The sequence below is a fragment of the Triturus cristatus genome, chromosome 12 (genome assembly GCF_964204655.1).
Source record: "Triturus cristatus chromosome 12, aTriCri1.1, whole genome shotgun sequence".
Taxonomy (NCBI): domain Eukaryota; kingdom Metazoa; phylum Chordata; class Amphibia; order Caudata; family Salamandridae; genus Triturus; species Triturus cristatus.
Window position 1 is genome coordinate 660,270,972 of NC_140595.1, and position 14,841 is coordinate 660,285,812.

Here is a 14,841-nt window from a genome sequence, read left to right on the forward strand (position 1 = left end):
TAACACTAACTGTCTCCCGGTCGATAACAGACATGGCAACACTTGATGATGTGCTGGCTGCTTTAGCGGCCATGCAAGTTGAAGTGGCTGCCTCTAGGCAAGAAACAGCCGATGTAAAAGCCAGACTGGATGCTATCCAATTGGACCCGCTCACGCCCAGCACCTCCCTCACGAATCAGACCCCTGCGGTAGTAGTGGAAATGCCGGTAGCCATCCCCTTGGCGACACCAGAGAGGTACAGTGGGGATCCTAACACAGTGCAGGTATTCCTCACACAAGTGGCGCTACATTTATCGTGCAAACCAAAGGCGTTCCCCACGAGTCAGGCTCGTGTGGCTTTCCTTATATCCTATTTGGCTGGAAACGCGGCACAATGGGCCGTACCTCTGGTGAGCAGGGACGACCCCCTCTTATGTGATTGGGGTGCTTTTCGCGAGGAATTCCTGAAGGTATTCGACAGAAGGGCTGACTCGTACACGGCGGACCGTGAAATGCTTGAGTTGAGACAGGGATCCAACGACCTGGTGCAGTATCTCAACGCGTTCCGAAGGCTGGTTGCGGAAACCAAGTGGCCTGTTGCTAAACAGACGGCGCTCTTCCATCAAGGGCTGTGCGATGAGCTCAAGGACGCCGTGGCTCATATTGACCCTCAACCCAAGACATGTGAGGGCCTTATCAACCTGGTATTACGGCTGGAACATAGGCTAAGTGAAAGAAAGGGGGATCATGGGAGAAAAGGAAAATCCCTTCCATCCTATGTGACGGTGGGAAGTCCTGAAACTTCCACCGCATCCAAGGGAGAACCCATGGACATCGGCGCAATACGAGCGAGCCTCACAGCCACGGAGAAAGAGTCACGCCGTAAACAAGGATTGTGCCTATATTGTGGCAAAAAAGGCCACTACGTACGTGAATGCCCTGCCAAACCGAAGACGTCACGTTATCGGGCCAACCGGTCGGTAACAGCCGTGGTGGACATACCGGCGGAAAACTAGAGGACTCCAAGACCAGAGAAGGGGCATCTCGGAGTCACTCATCCATCCCTTCACTTTCCAACTCGGTCACTAAGGGACAACGACACCTGTTTATCACGGTGCACGTGGGAGTGCATGACCAGTGGATACCCGTTGTGGCCATGGTGGATTCAGGGGCCACTGGCATGTTTATGGACCACAACGAGGCATGCAGGCTAGGGCTAGTGCTTCTTCCCAAAGCTGTACCCGAAGACGTCTATGCTGTAGACGGAAGGCGATTGGTGACGGGGCCCATCGGGCAGCACACGGGGGTCCTTCCGATGAGATATGGGTGGAACCATTTGGAACAAATCGATTTTAACATCATCCGAGCGCCCCAATATGGCGTCATATTGGGATTGCCGTGGCTACTGAAACACAACCCCTTTGTGGATTGGCCAACACATCGCATCGAAATGACGTCACCGTATTGCATCCTGCATTGTGGAATAAGAACGAATCCCTTGACGCAGATGAGAGCGGGAGTCAGACGGTGGCTACAGCGGCAGAAAAAGATGTGGCTCTCCCCCAGGCTTATCACAGTTTTGAGGATGTATTTGATGAGGTGAAGGCGGAAGTGCTACCACCACATAGACAGTTTGACTGCCAGATCGACCTGGTGCCAGGGGCCAGCGTTCCCAGCGGCAGGCTGTATGCCCTGACGGAGCCTGAAAACGTGCATCTCCGGGGGTACCTGGATAAACTCCTCAAGCTAGGATTCATCCGCCCGTCCAAGTCTCCGGCCGCCTCGCCACTCTTCTTCATCCCGAAGGCTAATGGGGAGCTGAGAGCCTGTGTGGACTTTAGGGCATTGAATGCGATAACCATAAAAAATCGGTACCCCTTGCCTCTCATCAGTGTACTTCTGGAACAGGTCAAGAAAGCTCGTATCTACACCAAGTTGGATTTGAAAGGGGCATACCATCTGGTGCGCATGAGGGACGGAGACGAGTGGAAGACCGCCTTTAAGACCAGGTTCGGCCTTTTTGAGTACCTCGTCATGCCGTTCGGTCTGTGCAACGCCCCGGCAGCCTTTCAGTACTTTTTGAATGAGGTATTCAGAGAGGAGTTGGATATCTACGTGGTCGTATATATCGACGACATCCTCATCTATTCGTCCAGTGTGGAGGAGCACGTACACCACGTCAAAGCTGTGCTCCAAAAGCTGAGGGAAAACATGCTGTTTTGTAAACTCAGCAAGTGTGACTTCCACGTCACATCCGTGGAATTCCTCGGAGTGATGCTGAGTCCAGAGGGACAGGAGATGGCAGAACGAAAGATCAAGGCGGTGAAAGAATGGCCGGTGCCCCAAAGCGTGAAGGACGTCCAAAGTTTCATTGGCTTCGCCAACTTTTACAGGCGGTTCATAGATGGATTTTCAGGAGTGGTGGCCCCAATCACACAGCTACTGAGGAAGTCCAAGGAGTTTGTCTGGTCCCCTGAAGCGAACAAAGCCTTTGAGGCCCTGAAAAGCGCCTTTGGTAAGGCGCCGGTGTTGGCTCACCCCGATCCGGATCTCCCCTACGTGGTGGAAGCGGACGCGTCGGATGTGGCGCTGGGGGCTATCTTGTCCCAACGCAACCACGACACAGGGGTGCTTCATCCCGTTGCGTACATGTCCCGCAAACTCAACGACGCCGAACGCAACTACCATATTGCGGAGAAGGAGCTTCTCGCAATCAAGGACGCCTTCACCGAATGGAGGCATTGGTTGATGGGGGCAAGACATGTGGTATCGGTGTACACGGACCATCGGAACCTACAGTTCATGACTGCCACTAGACACCTTTCTCCCAGGCAGCTGTGGTGGATGATCTTCTTTGCGGGGTTCAACTTCCGCATCACATATCGGCCGGGGACGGAAAACCGAAAGGCGGACGCCCTGTCCCGTCAATCTGCAGTTAAGGAACCATTGCCTGCGACCGAGCGTTCCATCATTTCCCCGAGGATGGTATTGGGGGTTATTCAACCGGATACTTTCCTGAGGGGAATAAAGAGAGGGATCAGGTCATTCGCATGGCGGAGGTGGCTCCTCAGTCACAGAGAATGGCAGCTGAAGGACGGGATACCCCTGAAGGGCAGGTGCCTATTGATACCCACGCCTAGGCTAAGGAAACAAGCATTCATCTGGTGCCATGACTCTCCATGCGCAGGTCATTTGGGCTTTGAAAAAACGGTGGCTAGCATGGGACGGCATTTCTGGTGGCCAACCATGAGAGTGGATGTCAGGAGGTGGGGACAGGAGTGTCCTACGTGTGCTACCATGAAGGCCGACCATGGCCGAACCCAAGGGCTCTTACATCCACTTCCAACCCCGGATAGACCATGGGATAGCATATCACTGGACTTCGTGGTGGGCCTACCGGTAGACCAGGGGATGACGGCAATACTGGTGGTGGTGGATTACTTGACGAAAATGGGGCACTTCATCCCCTGCAAGAGAGTCCCTACGGCCGGGGAATTGGCGTCACTACTCCTAAAGAATGTGGTACGACTGCATGGATTACCTGGGGTGATCGTGTCGGACCGGGGGTCGCAGTTTACTGCGCAATTCTGGAAGACTTGGTGCACTGCGCTGCATGTTAAGACCGCCCTGTCCACCAGCTACCACCCTCAAACGGACGGCCAAACCGAGCGCCTGAACCAAACGCTCAAACAGTATCTGCGATGTTTTGTGGACCAGGGCAGGGAAGAATGGGTCGACTTGCTATGGGTTGCAGAGATAGCCTATAACAACGCCACTCACAGCTCCACACAGTCATCTCCGTTCTATAGCAACTATGGCCAACATCCCAGGTTCTTGCCATTTCTACATCCGTTCAGAGAGGACAGGATTCCCGCCACAGCGGACAGGGTGGCACACATAAAAGACACATTGATGCGCTCAAGGGCTGTCCTAATAGAGGCCAAGAGAAGATACAAGGCTGCGGCAGATAGGAAGAGAAGGCCCGGGCCACTGTACCGCACTGGAGACTACGTCTGGATATCCACAAGAAACATGAGGTTTCGAAAGAACAGTGTGTTCCATCCCAAGTACATGGGCCCCTATCTAATTACCAAGTGTATGGGTCCCGTGAACGTGAAGGTGTGCTTGCCCCAGTCATTGCGGATACACCCTGTCTTTCATGTATCATTGCTCAAACCAGCACCCTCCAAGCCGTCTGGGACACCTCGGCCGGTATGCGTGGAGTCGGAGGTGGAGTATGAAGTGTCGGGCATACGGGCGTCCAAATGGCGCAGGGGGAAGCTGTGGTACCTGGTTGCGTGGAAAGGCTATGGCCCGGAGGAGCATTCATGGGAACCGGCTGAAGGGGTTCATGCTCCGCGCTTGGTCTCCTTGTTCCATCGGCGTTTTCCTGCCAGCGCTGGACCCGTGGGGAGCCGCTGAGAGGGAGGATGTACTGTCAAGAATTCCTGTCATACAAGGGAAACACGCCCTTATGTAAACAGGAGAGCTGTTACATAACTCAAGGAAAACACGCCCTTATGTAAACAGGAGAGCTGTTACATAACTCAAGGGAAACACGCCCTTACGTAAACAGGAGAGCTGTTACATAACTCAAGGGAAACACGCCCTTATGTAAACAGGAGAGCTGTTACATAACTCAAGGAAACACGCCCTTATGTAAACAGGAGAGCTGTTACATAACTCAAGGAAAACACGCCCTATAAAGGGAGGAACCGGGAGGTACAACGCTGTCGGATATTGTGTTCACACCGACGTACCGGCTTCGTGAAGAGCAGTGTTCCAGTAAGGCAAGAACGGAGGTAGGTCGAGTCGTTACTCCCTGGGCCGTGTCTTGCCCCATCGTCACCTGTGAAGGACCCGGAAGCTCTACCGGTCAACCATTGAGCTTCGCTTTTTGACTCGGCTGAGTCCAAGCGCAGTGGCGCTTTTGCTGGTTGGAGTCGTAACTCCCAGCCCGACCAGAGACACAGGGACTGCCAGCTGTAACGCACACCAGGAGGTGTTTGCCGCGTTACAGACTCGGAAGTCCACAGGATCGATCGAGCGGCTGCTCTCGGTTCAGTCTTCTTGCTTGTGATTGGGGTATCGGTGACGCATCACCAGGAGGTGACTCCGCGTCCCGGTGCAGTCTGAGGAAGAGGTTGAGCGGCTGCTCCCTTCAGGTAGAGACCCCGGCTGGGTGTTTCCCTGACTCCTCGATTCTCCCCAACACTCTTCGTGCCCCTCACAGCCTACCGATTGGCATTGTCGGCCATTTCATTTCTGCCCTCTGTTGGCATACGCCGGGACCGGCGTATATGCAGAGGACGGTTAGGACCATCCGTGCTGTGGGCTGGTAACGTACTTAGCCTGGAGGATTCCAGTGACTATAACTTGTTTATTCTTTGTATTATATTTGCCTTCATTAAAACAACTAACCCTTCACTAGTGGTTGCGTCCTCATTGTCGTGTCTGTTAAACGATCCTGAGACGTTCAGGGCGTTACATATCGAGATGAAGATGAGGAAAAGTGAACATGGACCACATTCATAGGTTAGAGAAATACATTTAATAGGTTGAATGGTTTTGAAAAGTGAACTTCGAGCAGTAATTGTTGTTTTTTAAACTGCAAAGAAATTAAAAATGAATGTGGGATTGGAGGCACACTCTGAGCAGAAAAGCACCATAAGCTGCTATGGTGCAACTCAAGATGGTGAATAGAACCTTTAATATGATGATGCTCTTCTTTTGCTAGTTTTTTCGAGTCACCTTTTATTGTAAGTAGCTGATACAGCATTTTTTGCAGCTCTTCAGTTTATGGTTATCATGTGAGAACACTGTTTTCATCATATTTATTATTCTACAAATGTATTTTTAAATGCACTGATGTGGTGTTTGCATGAAATGCAAGATGGCACATCATGGAATGTTTAAACTGAGCATCGCGGAGGATATGTGATATTTGGCACCCAGAGGAGTAGGACACGTAGATCCTATAAGAAGTAAAGACTCTCTAGCAAGGGCCGTCCATACTCTGAGTTTAAACTTTACTTTTTGTGAAATGGTTTATGAAAATCAACACGGCTGCTACAGGTGAGGCTCGAACTCACAACCTCGGCATGGCTCAGTGCAAGTACTGCTGTATAAGTACCGCGCGCTAACCGATTGCGCCACTGGAGTTCTCTCTTTTCACATCTCCCCAGGTGAGCCATCTACAGCTGACCAAGTAGATGACAGACACTGCTCCATCATTCACTGTGCAAGATCGACTCACATGCTAGCATGTTATCATGACTATTAAAAATACAGTCCAAACGGAATAGATTCTATAATTGTCCTATAACATATGCTCTGTCTATTCAAAACCCCATAGAATTATATCTTGACAGTTCTGACAAAGTCTCGGGGAATCTTATGAATATTTGTAATTAGCACATAGTAATAATTTCCCAAAAATGAAATGTAGGTCCCTGATTGGGGGAAGACGTGGAATGTGAGATCTTGCCTCAGCTGTTTTTTTCTTTTTTAGGTACAGTATATTGACACTTCAGTACCTTTTGTGAAGCAAGGTTTCAGATGGGGCTGTAGGGCAGACGAGGTGGCCGAGTGGTTAAGGCGATGGACTGCTAATCCATTGTGCTCTGCACGCGTGGGTTCGAATCCCACCTTCGTCGGAAATCCCTCAGAGTCTCTTTTGATGGCCAGCATTTCTTGTAGTATAATTACACTCTCTTTCAAGACAGAGCCAGGATCCGCTAGATGGGATCATCTGACTGTTCCATTTTAACAAATATGTCAAATAAAGTGAAGTATTTTGTGCGTAATAGAAATTAGATCTTTCATGGAGTTTCCAGAGGATTGCCTTTCACTCACTCCTGGCTTATTAACCAGTTTGGATAAATAGATTGATAAGAAAGCAGCTCTTACTCCTAAAGTTTAGGCCGTCTCAAATGAATGACTGTTAACATATGTCTGCCCCACAGAGACAGATCACTTCTAATAAGTGGGTTCTCTATATGTCACTGATTGCAGACATACTAACTAGAGCTATCGGTATGGTCTTGAATGCGAAAACTCTTATTTTCTCATATGAAAATGTAGTTTTTCATACTTCCAAAAAAAGTGCCTTAAGCATGGTCTTCAATGTGTGCGCGCACGTGGACATTCATATGCAACTACGTTTCCATACAGAGTCTCAAAATCATAGATATATTCATACCTCAGTAAGAATACATGTTGCAATTTACATCCTGCGTGCAGACTGGCCTTGTAGCTCAGTGGCAGAGCACTGGTCTTGTAAACCAGGGGTTATGAGTTCAAGCCTCATCAGGGCCTTTTTACATGACTCTTTCTGTATGTTGTTTTCAAGTTATTCTTCCCTGGAGTCACACCTTGCTTTAGGATTGCTTATTGCCAAGCTTCCCTTTCCTGCTTTCATATTATCAAGAAAATATCATGAAGATCATTGAATTATAAATTATTGCCTCACCCCTTCCGAACGCCTGACAAACGCCATTCTCACCCTGCCGGGCAAGACCTGCCGGGCAAAGCCAAATAAGCCATGCATATTTACAGTTCCTTTGAAAGGCAGAGCGAGGACTAGGACCTCTGTTCCGACTGAATCTGCATCCACAGAAAGGATGTTATAAGGCCCTACAAATTTCACCAAGGAGATGTGAAAGTCTTCCCCCATAAAATACTTTTTTTCCCAGATACCCCGGCTCTTAGGCAAATGAGGTTACTCCTCAAAACCCCACCCCCACTCACCATAAATATCCTTCTCTCCTGCTGTCCATTCAAATGATACAAGGTATCTTGTACATAGAGAGAAAGGGAGAATAGGCAGACTTGCTTCAAAGATTTGGTGACTTTGGATGGGTGGGTTGAATGAAGAAGTGAACCTGGTTTCTGGGAAAGGAGTATCGAGATGAAGATGAGGAAAAGTGAACATGGACCACATTCATAGGTTAGAGAAATACATTTAATAGGTTGAATGGTTTTGAAAAGTGAACTTCGAGCAGTAATTGTTGTTTTTTAAACTGCAAAGAAATTAAAAATGAATGTGGGATTGGAGGCACACTCTGAGCAGAAAAGCACCATAAGCTGCTATGGTGCAACTCAAGATGGTGAATAGAACCTTTAATATGATGATGCTCTTCTTTTGCTAGTTTTTTCGAGTCACCTTTTATTGTAAGTAGCTGATACAGCATTTTTTGCAGCTCTTCAGTTTATGGTTATCATGTGAGAACACTGTTTTCATCATATTTATTATTCTACAAATGTATTTTTAAATGCACTGATGTGGTGTTTGCATGAAATGCAAGATGGCACATCATGGAATGTTTAAACTGAGCATCGCGGAGGATATGTGATATTTGGCACCCAGAGGAGTAGGACACGTAGATCCTATAAGAAGTAAAGACTCTCTAGCAAGGGCCGTCCATACTCTGAGTTTAAACTTTACTTTTTGTGAAATGGTTTATGAAAAACAACACGGCTGCTCCAGGTGAGGCTCGAACTCACAACCTCGGCATGGCTCAGTGCAAGTACTGCTGTATAAGTACCGCGCGCTAACCGATTGCACCACTGGAGCTCTCTCTTTTCACATCTCCCCAGGTGAGCCATCTACAGCTGACCAAGTAGATGACAGACACTGCTCCATCATTCACTGTGCAAGATCGACTCACATGCTAGCATGTTATCATGACTATTAAAAATACAGTCCAAACGGAATAGATTCTATAATTGTCCTATAACATATGCTCTGTCTATTCAAAACCCCATAGAATTATATCTTGACAGTTCTGACAAAGTCTCGGGGAATCTTATGAATATTTGTAATTAGCACATAATAAGAATTTCCCAAAAATGAAATGTAGGTCCCTGATTGGGGGAAGACGTGGAATGTGAGATCTTGCCTCAGCTGTTTTTTTCTTTTTTAGGTACAGTATATTGACACTTCAGTACCTTTTGTGAAGCAAGGTTTCAGATGGGGCTGTAGGGCAGACGAGGTGGCCGAGTGGTTAAGGCGATGGACTGCTAATCCATTGTGCTCTGCACGCGTGGGTTCGAATCCCACCTTCGTCGGAAAGCCATCAGAGTCTCTTTTGATGGCCAGCATTTCTTGTAGTATAATTACACTCTCTTTCAAGACAGAGCCAGGATCCGCTAGATGGGATCATCTGACTGTTCCATTTTAACAAATATGTCAAATAAAGTGAAGTATTTTGTGCGTAATAGAAATTAGATCTTTCATGGAGTTTCCAGAGGATTGCCTTTCACTCACTCCTGGCTTATTAACCAGTTTGGATAAATAGATTGATAAGAAAGCAGCTCTTACTCCTAAAGTTTAGGCCGTCTCAAATGAATGACTGTTAACATATGTCTGCCCCACAGAGACAGATCACTTCTAATAAGTGGGTTCTCTATATGTCACTGATTGCACACATACTAACTAGAGCTATCAGTATGGTCTTGAATGCGAAAACTCTTATTTTCTCATATGAAAATGTAGTTTTTCATACTTCCAAAAAAAGTGCCTTAAGCATGGTCTTCAATGTGTGCGCGCACGTGGACATTCATATGCAACTACGTTTCCATACAGAGTCTCAAAATCATAGATATATTCATACCTCAGTAAGAATACATGTTGCAATTTACATCCTGCGTCCAGACTGGCCTTGTAGCTCAGTGGCAGAGCACTGGTCTTGTAAACCAGGGGTCATGAGTTCAAGCCTCATCAGGGCCTTTTTACATGAGTCTTTCTGTATGTTGTTTTCAAGTCATTCTTCCCTGGAGTCACACCTTGCTTTAGGATTGCTTATTGCCAAGCTTCCCTTTCCTGCTTTCATATTATCAAGAAAATATCATGAAGATCATTGAATTATAAATTATTGCCTCACCCCTTCCGAACGCCTGACAAACGCCATTCTCACCCTGCCGGGCAAAGCCAAATAAGCCATGCATATTTACAGTTCCTTTGAAAGGCAGAGCGAGGACTAGGACCTCTGTTCCGACTGAATCTGCATCCACAGAAAGGATGTTATAAGGCCCTACAAATTTCACCAAGGAGATGTGAAAGTCTTCCCCCATAAAATGCTTTTTTTCCCAGATACCCCGGCTCTTAGGCAAATGAGGTTACTCCTCAAAACCCCACCCCCACTCACCATAAATATCCTTCTCTCCTGCTGTCCATTCAAATGATACAAGGTATCTTGTACATAGAGAGAAAGGGAGAATAGGCAGACTTGCTTCAAAGATTTGGTGACTTTGGATGGGTGGGTTGAATGAAGAAGTGAACCTGGTTTCTGGGAAAGGAGTATCGAGATGAAGATGAGGAAAAGTGAACATGGACCACATTCATAGGTTAGAGAAATACGTTTAATAGGTTGAATGGTTTTGAAAAGTGAACTTCGAGCAGTAATTGTTGTTTTTTAAACTGCAAAGAAATTAAAAATGAATGTGGGATTGGAGGCACACTCTGAGCAGAAAAGCACCATAAGCTGCTATGGTGCAACTCAAGCTGGTGAATAGAACCTTTAATATGATGATGCTCTTCTTTTGCTAGTTTTTTCGAGTCACCTTTTATTGTAAGTAGCTGAAACAGCATTTTTTGCAGCTCTTCAGTTTATGGTTATCATGTGAGAACACTGTTTTCATCATATTTATTATTCTACAAATGTATTTTTAAATGCACTGATGTGGTGTTTGCATGAAATGCAAGATGGCACATCATGGAATGTTTAAACTGAGCATCGCGGAGGATATGTGATATTTGGCACCCAGAGGAGTAGGACACGTAGATCCTATAAGAAGTAAAGACTCTCTAGCAAGGGCCGTCCATACTCTGAGTTTAAACTTTACTTTTTGTGAAATGGTTTATGAAAAACAACACGGCTGCTCCAGGTGAGGCTCGAACTCACAACCTCGGCATGGCTCAGTGCAAGTACTGCTGTATAAGTACCGCGCGCTAACCGATTGCACCACTGGAGCTCTCTCTTTTCACATCTCCCCAGGTGAGCCATCTACAGCTGACCAAGTAGATGACAGACACTGCTCCATCATTCACTGTGCAAGATCGACTCACATGCTAGCATGTTATCATGACTATTAAAAATACAGTCCAAACGGAATAGATTCTATAATTGTCCTATAACATATGCTCTGTCTATTCAAAACCCCATAGAATTATATCTTGACAGTTCTGACAAAGTCTCGGGGAATCTTATGAATATTTGTAATTAGCACATAATAAGAATTTCCCAAAAATGAAATGTAGGTCCCTGATTGGGGGAAGACGTGGAATGTGAGATCTTGCCTCAGCTGTTTTTTTCTTTTTTAGGTACAGTATATTGACACTTCAGTACCTTTTGTGAAGCAAGGTTTCAGATGGGGCTGTAGGGCAGACGAGGTGGCCGAGTGGTTAAGGCGATGGACTGCTAATCCATTGTGCTCTGCACGCGTGGGTTCGAATCCCACCTTCGTCGGAAAGCCATCAGAGTCTCTTTTGATGGCCAGCATTTCTTGTAGTATAATTACACTCTCTTTCAAGACAGAGCCAGGATCCGCTAGATGGGATCATCTGACTGTTCCATTTTAACAAATATGTCAAATAAAGTGAAGTATTTTGTGCGTAATAGAAATTAGATCTTTCATGGAGTTTCCAGAGGATTGCCTTTCACTCACTCCTGGCTTATTAACCAGTTTGGATAAATAGATTGATAAGAAAGCAGCTCTTACTCCTAAAGTTTAGGCATTCTCAAATGAATGACTGTTAACATATGTCTGCCCCACAGAGACAGATCACTTCTAATAAGTGGGTTCTCTATATGTCACTGATTGCAGACATACTAACTAGAGCTATCGGTATGGTCTTGAATGCGAAAACTCTTATTTTCTCATATGAAAATGTAGTTTTTCACACTTACAAAAAAAGTGCCTTAAGCATGGTCTTCAATGTGTGCGCGCACGTGGACATTCATATGCAACTACGTTTCCATATAGAGTCTCAAAATCATAGATATATTCATACCTCAGTAAGAATACATGTTGCAATTTACATCCTGCGTCCAGACTGGCCTTGTAGCTCAGTGGCAGAGCACTGGTCTTGTAAACCAGGGGTCATGAGTTCAAGCCTCATCAGGGCCTTTTTACATGAGTCTTTCTGTATGTTGTTTTCAAGTCATTCTTCCCTGGAGTCACACCTTGCTTTAGGATTGCTTATTGCCAAGCTTCCCTTTCCTGCTTTCATATTATCAAGAAAATATCATGAAGATCATTGAATTATAAATTATTGCCTCACCCCTTCCGATCGCCTGACGAACGCCTGACAAACGTCATTCTCACCCTGCCGGGCAAAGCCAAATAAGCCATGCATATTTACAGTTCCTTTGAAAGGCAGAGCGAGGACTAGGACCTCTGTTCCGACTGAATCTGCATCCACAGAAAGGATGTTATAAGGCCCTACAAATTTCACCAAGGAGATGTGAAAGTCTTCCCCCATAAAATACTTTTTTTCCCAGATACCCCGGCTCTTAGGCAAATGAGGTTACTCCTCAAAACCCCACCCCCACTCACCATAAATATCCTTCTCTCCTGCTGTCCATTCAAATGATACAAGGTATCTTGTACATAGAGAGAAAGGGAGAATAGGCAGACTTGCTTCAAAGATTTGGTGACTTTGGATGGGTGGGTTGAATGAAGAAGTGAACCTGGTTTCTGGGAAAGGAGTATCGAGATGAAGATGAGGAAAAGTGAACATGGACCACATTCATAGGTTAGAGAAATACATTTAATAGGTTGAATGGTTTTGAAAAGTGAACTTCGAGCAGTAATTGTTGTTTTTTAAACTGCAAAGAAATTAAAAATGAATGTGGGATTGGAGGCACACTCTGAGCAGAAAAGCACCATAAGCTGCTATGGTGCAACTCAAGATGGTGAATAGAACCTTTAATATGATGATGCTCTTCTTTTGCTAGTTTTTTCGAGTCACCTTTTATTGTAAGTAGCTGATACAGCATTTTTTGCAGCTCTTCAGTTTATGGTTATCATGTGAGAACACTGTTTTCATCATATTTATTATTCTACAAATGTATTTTTAAATGCACTGATGTGGTGTTTGCATGAAATGCAAGATGGCACATCATGGAATGTTTAAACTGAGCATCGCGGAGGATATGTGATATTTGGCACCCAGAGGAGTAGGACACGTAGATCCTATAAGAAGTAAAGACTCTCTAGCAAGGGCCGTCCATACTCTGAGTTTAAACTTTACTTTTTGTGAAATGGTTTATGAAAAACAACACGGCTGCTCCAGGTGAGGCTCGAACTCACAACCTCGGCATGGCTCAGTGCAAGTACTGCTGTATAAGTACCGCGCGCTAACCGATTGCACCACTGGAGCTCTCTCTTTTCACATCTCCCCAGGTGAGCCATCTACAGCTGACCAAGTAGATGACAGACACTGCTCCATCATTCACTGTGCAAGATCGACTCACATGCTAGCATGTTATCATGACTATTAAAAATACAGTCCAAACGGAATAGATTCTATAATTGTCCTATAACATATGCTCTGTCTATTCAAAACCCCATAGAATTATATCTTGACAGTTCTGACAAAGTCTCGGGGAATCTTATGAATATTTGTAATTAGCACATAATAAGAATTTCCCAAAAATGAAATGTAGGTCCCTGATTGGGGGAAGACGTGGAATGTGAGATCTTGCCTCAGCTGTTTTTTTCTTTTTTAGGTACAGTATATTGACACTTCAGTACCTTTTGTGAAGCAAGGTTTCAGATGGGGCTGTAGGGCAGACGAGGTGGCCGAGTGGTTAAGGCGATGGACTGCTAATCCATTGTGCTCTGCACGTGTGGGTTCGAATCCCACCTTCGTCGGAAAGCCATCAGAGTCTCTTTTGATGGCCAGCATTTCTTGTAGTATAATTACACTCTCTTTCAAGACAGAGCCAGGATCCGCTAGATGGGATCATCTGACTGTTCCATTTTAACAAATATGTCAAATAAAGTGAAGTATTTTGTGCGTAATAGAAATTAGATCTTTCATGGAGTTTCCAGAGGATTGCCTTTCACTCACTCCTGGCTTATTAACCAGTTTGGATAAATAGATTGATAAGAAAGCAGCTCTTACTCCTAAAGTTTAGGCCGTCTCAAATGAATGACTGTTAACATATGTCTGCCCCACAGAGACAGATCACTTCTAATAAGTGGGTTCTCTATATGTCACTGATTGCAGACATACTAACTAGAGCTATCGGTATGGTCTTGAATGCGAAAACTCTTATTTTCTCATATGAAAATGTAGTTTTTCATACTTCCAAAAAAAGTGCCTTAAGCATGGTCTTCAATGTGTGCGCGCACGTGGACATTCATATGCAACTACGTTTCCATACAGAGTCTCAAAATCATAGATATATTCATACCTCAGTAAGAATACATGTTGCAATTTACATCCTGCGTGCAGACTGGCCTTGTAGCTCAGTGGCAGAGCACTGGTCTTGTAAACCAGGGGTCATGAGTTCAAGCCTCATCAGGGCCTTTTTACATGAGTCTTTCTGTATGTTGTTTTCAAGTCATTCTTCCCTGGAGTCACACCTTGCTTTAGGATTGCTTATTGCCAAGCTTCCCTTTCCTGCTTTCATATTATCAAGAAAATATCATGAAGATCATTGAATTATAAATTATTGCCTCACCCCTTCCGAACGCCTGACAAACGCCATTCTCACCCTGCCGGGCAAAGCCAAATAAGCCATGCATATTTACAGTTCCTTTGAAAGGCAGAGCGAGGACTAGGACCTCTGTTCCGACTGAATCTGCATCCACAGAAAGGATGTTATAAGGCCCTACAAATTTCACCAAGGA

The 14,841-nt window shown here is 45.6% G+C and overlaps 10 non-coding genes across 10 annotated transcripts; 7 read left to right on the forward strand and 3 right to left on the reverse strand.

Moving 5' to 3' along the window:
- The first annotated feature begins 6,553 nt into the window (after positions 1-6,553).
- TRNAS-GCU (transfer RNA serine (anticodon GCU)) lies at positions 6,554-6,635 on the forward strand. The gene has a single exon. It is a non-coding gene; the product is annotated as a tRNA-Ser (tRNA).
- Positions 6,636-8,459: 1,824 nt separating this feature from the next.
- TRNAI-UAU (transfer RNA isoleucine (anticodon UAU)) lies at positions 8,460-8,554 on the reverse strand. Its single transcript has 2 exons — positions 8,517-8,554; positions 8,460-8,495 (listed from the first exon to the last, which is right to left on the reverse strand). It is a non-coding gene; the product is annotated as a tRNA-Ile (tRNA).
- A 412-nt stretch (positions 8,555-8,966) lies between these two features.
- Positions 8,967-9,048, forward strand: TRNAS-GCU (transfer RNA serine (anticodon GCU)). The gene has a single exon. It is a non-coding gene; the product is annotated as a tRNA-Ser (tRNA).
- A 589-nt stretch (positions 9,049-9,637) lies between these two features.
- On the forward strand, positions 9,638-9,709 carry TRNAT-UGU (transfer RNA threonine (anticodon UGU)). Its single transcript has one exon. It is a non-coding gene; the product is annotated as a tRNA-Thr (tRNA).
- Positions 9,710-10,858: 1,149 nt separating this feature from the next.
- Positions 10,859-10,953, reverse strand: TRNAI-UAU (transfer RNA isoleucine (anticodon UAU)). The gene is made up of 2 exons: positions 10,916-10,953; positions 10,859-10,894 (listed from the first exon to the last, which is right to left on the reverse strand). It is a non-coding gene; the product is annotated as a tRNA-Ile (tRNA).
- A 412-nt stretch (positions 10,954-11,365) lies between these two features.
- On the forward strand, positions 11,366-11,447 carry TRNAS-GCU (transfer RNA serine (anticodon GCU)). The gene has a single exon. It is a non-coding gene; the product is annotated as a tRNA-Ser (tRNA).
- A 589-nt stretch (positions 11,448-12,036) lies between these two features.
- TRNAT-UGU (transfer RNA threonine (anticodon UGU)) lies at positions 12,037-12,108 on the forward strand. The gene has a single exon. It is a non-coding gene; the product is annotated as a tRNA-Thr (tRNA).
- A 1,160-nt stretch (positions 12,109-13,268) lies between these two features.
- On the reverse strand, positions 13,269-13,363 carry TRNAI-UAU (transfer RNA isoleucine (anticodon UAU)). The gene is made up of 2 exons: positions 13,326-13,363; positions 13,269-13,304 (listed from the first exon to the last, which is right to left on the reverse strand). It is a non-coding gene; the product is annotated as a tRNA-Ile (tRNA).
- A 412-nt stretch (positions 13,364-13,775) lies between these two features.
- Positions 13,776-13,857, forward strand: TRNAS-GCU (transfer RNA serine (anticodon GCU)). Its single transcript has one exon. It is a non-coding gene; the product is annotated as a tRNA-Ser (tRNA).
- Positions 13,858-14,446: 589 nt separating this feature from the next.
- Positions 14,447-14,518, forward strand: TRNAT-UGU (transfer RNA threonine (anticodon UGU)). Its single transcript has one exon. It is a non-coding gene; the product is annotated as a tRNA-Thr (tRNA).
- Positions 14,519-14,841: the final 323 nt, after the last annotated feature.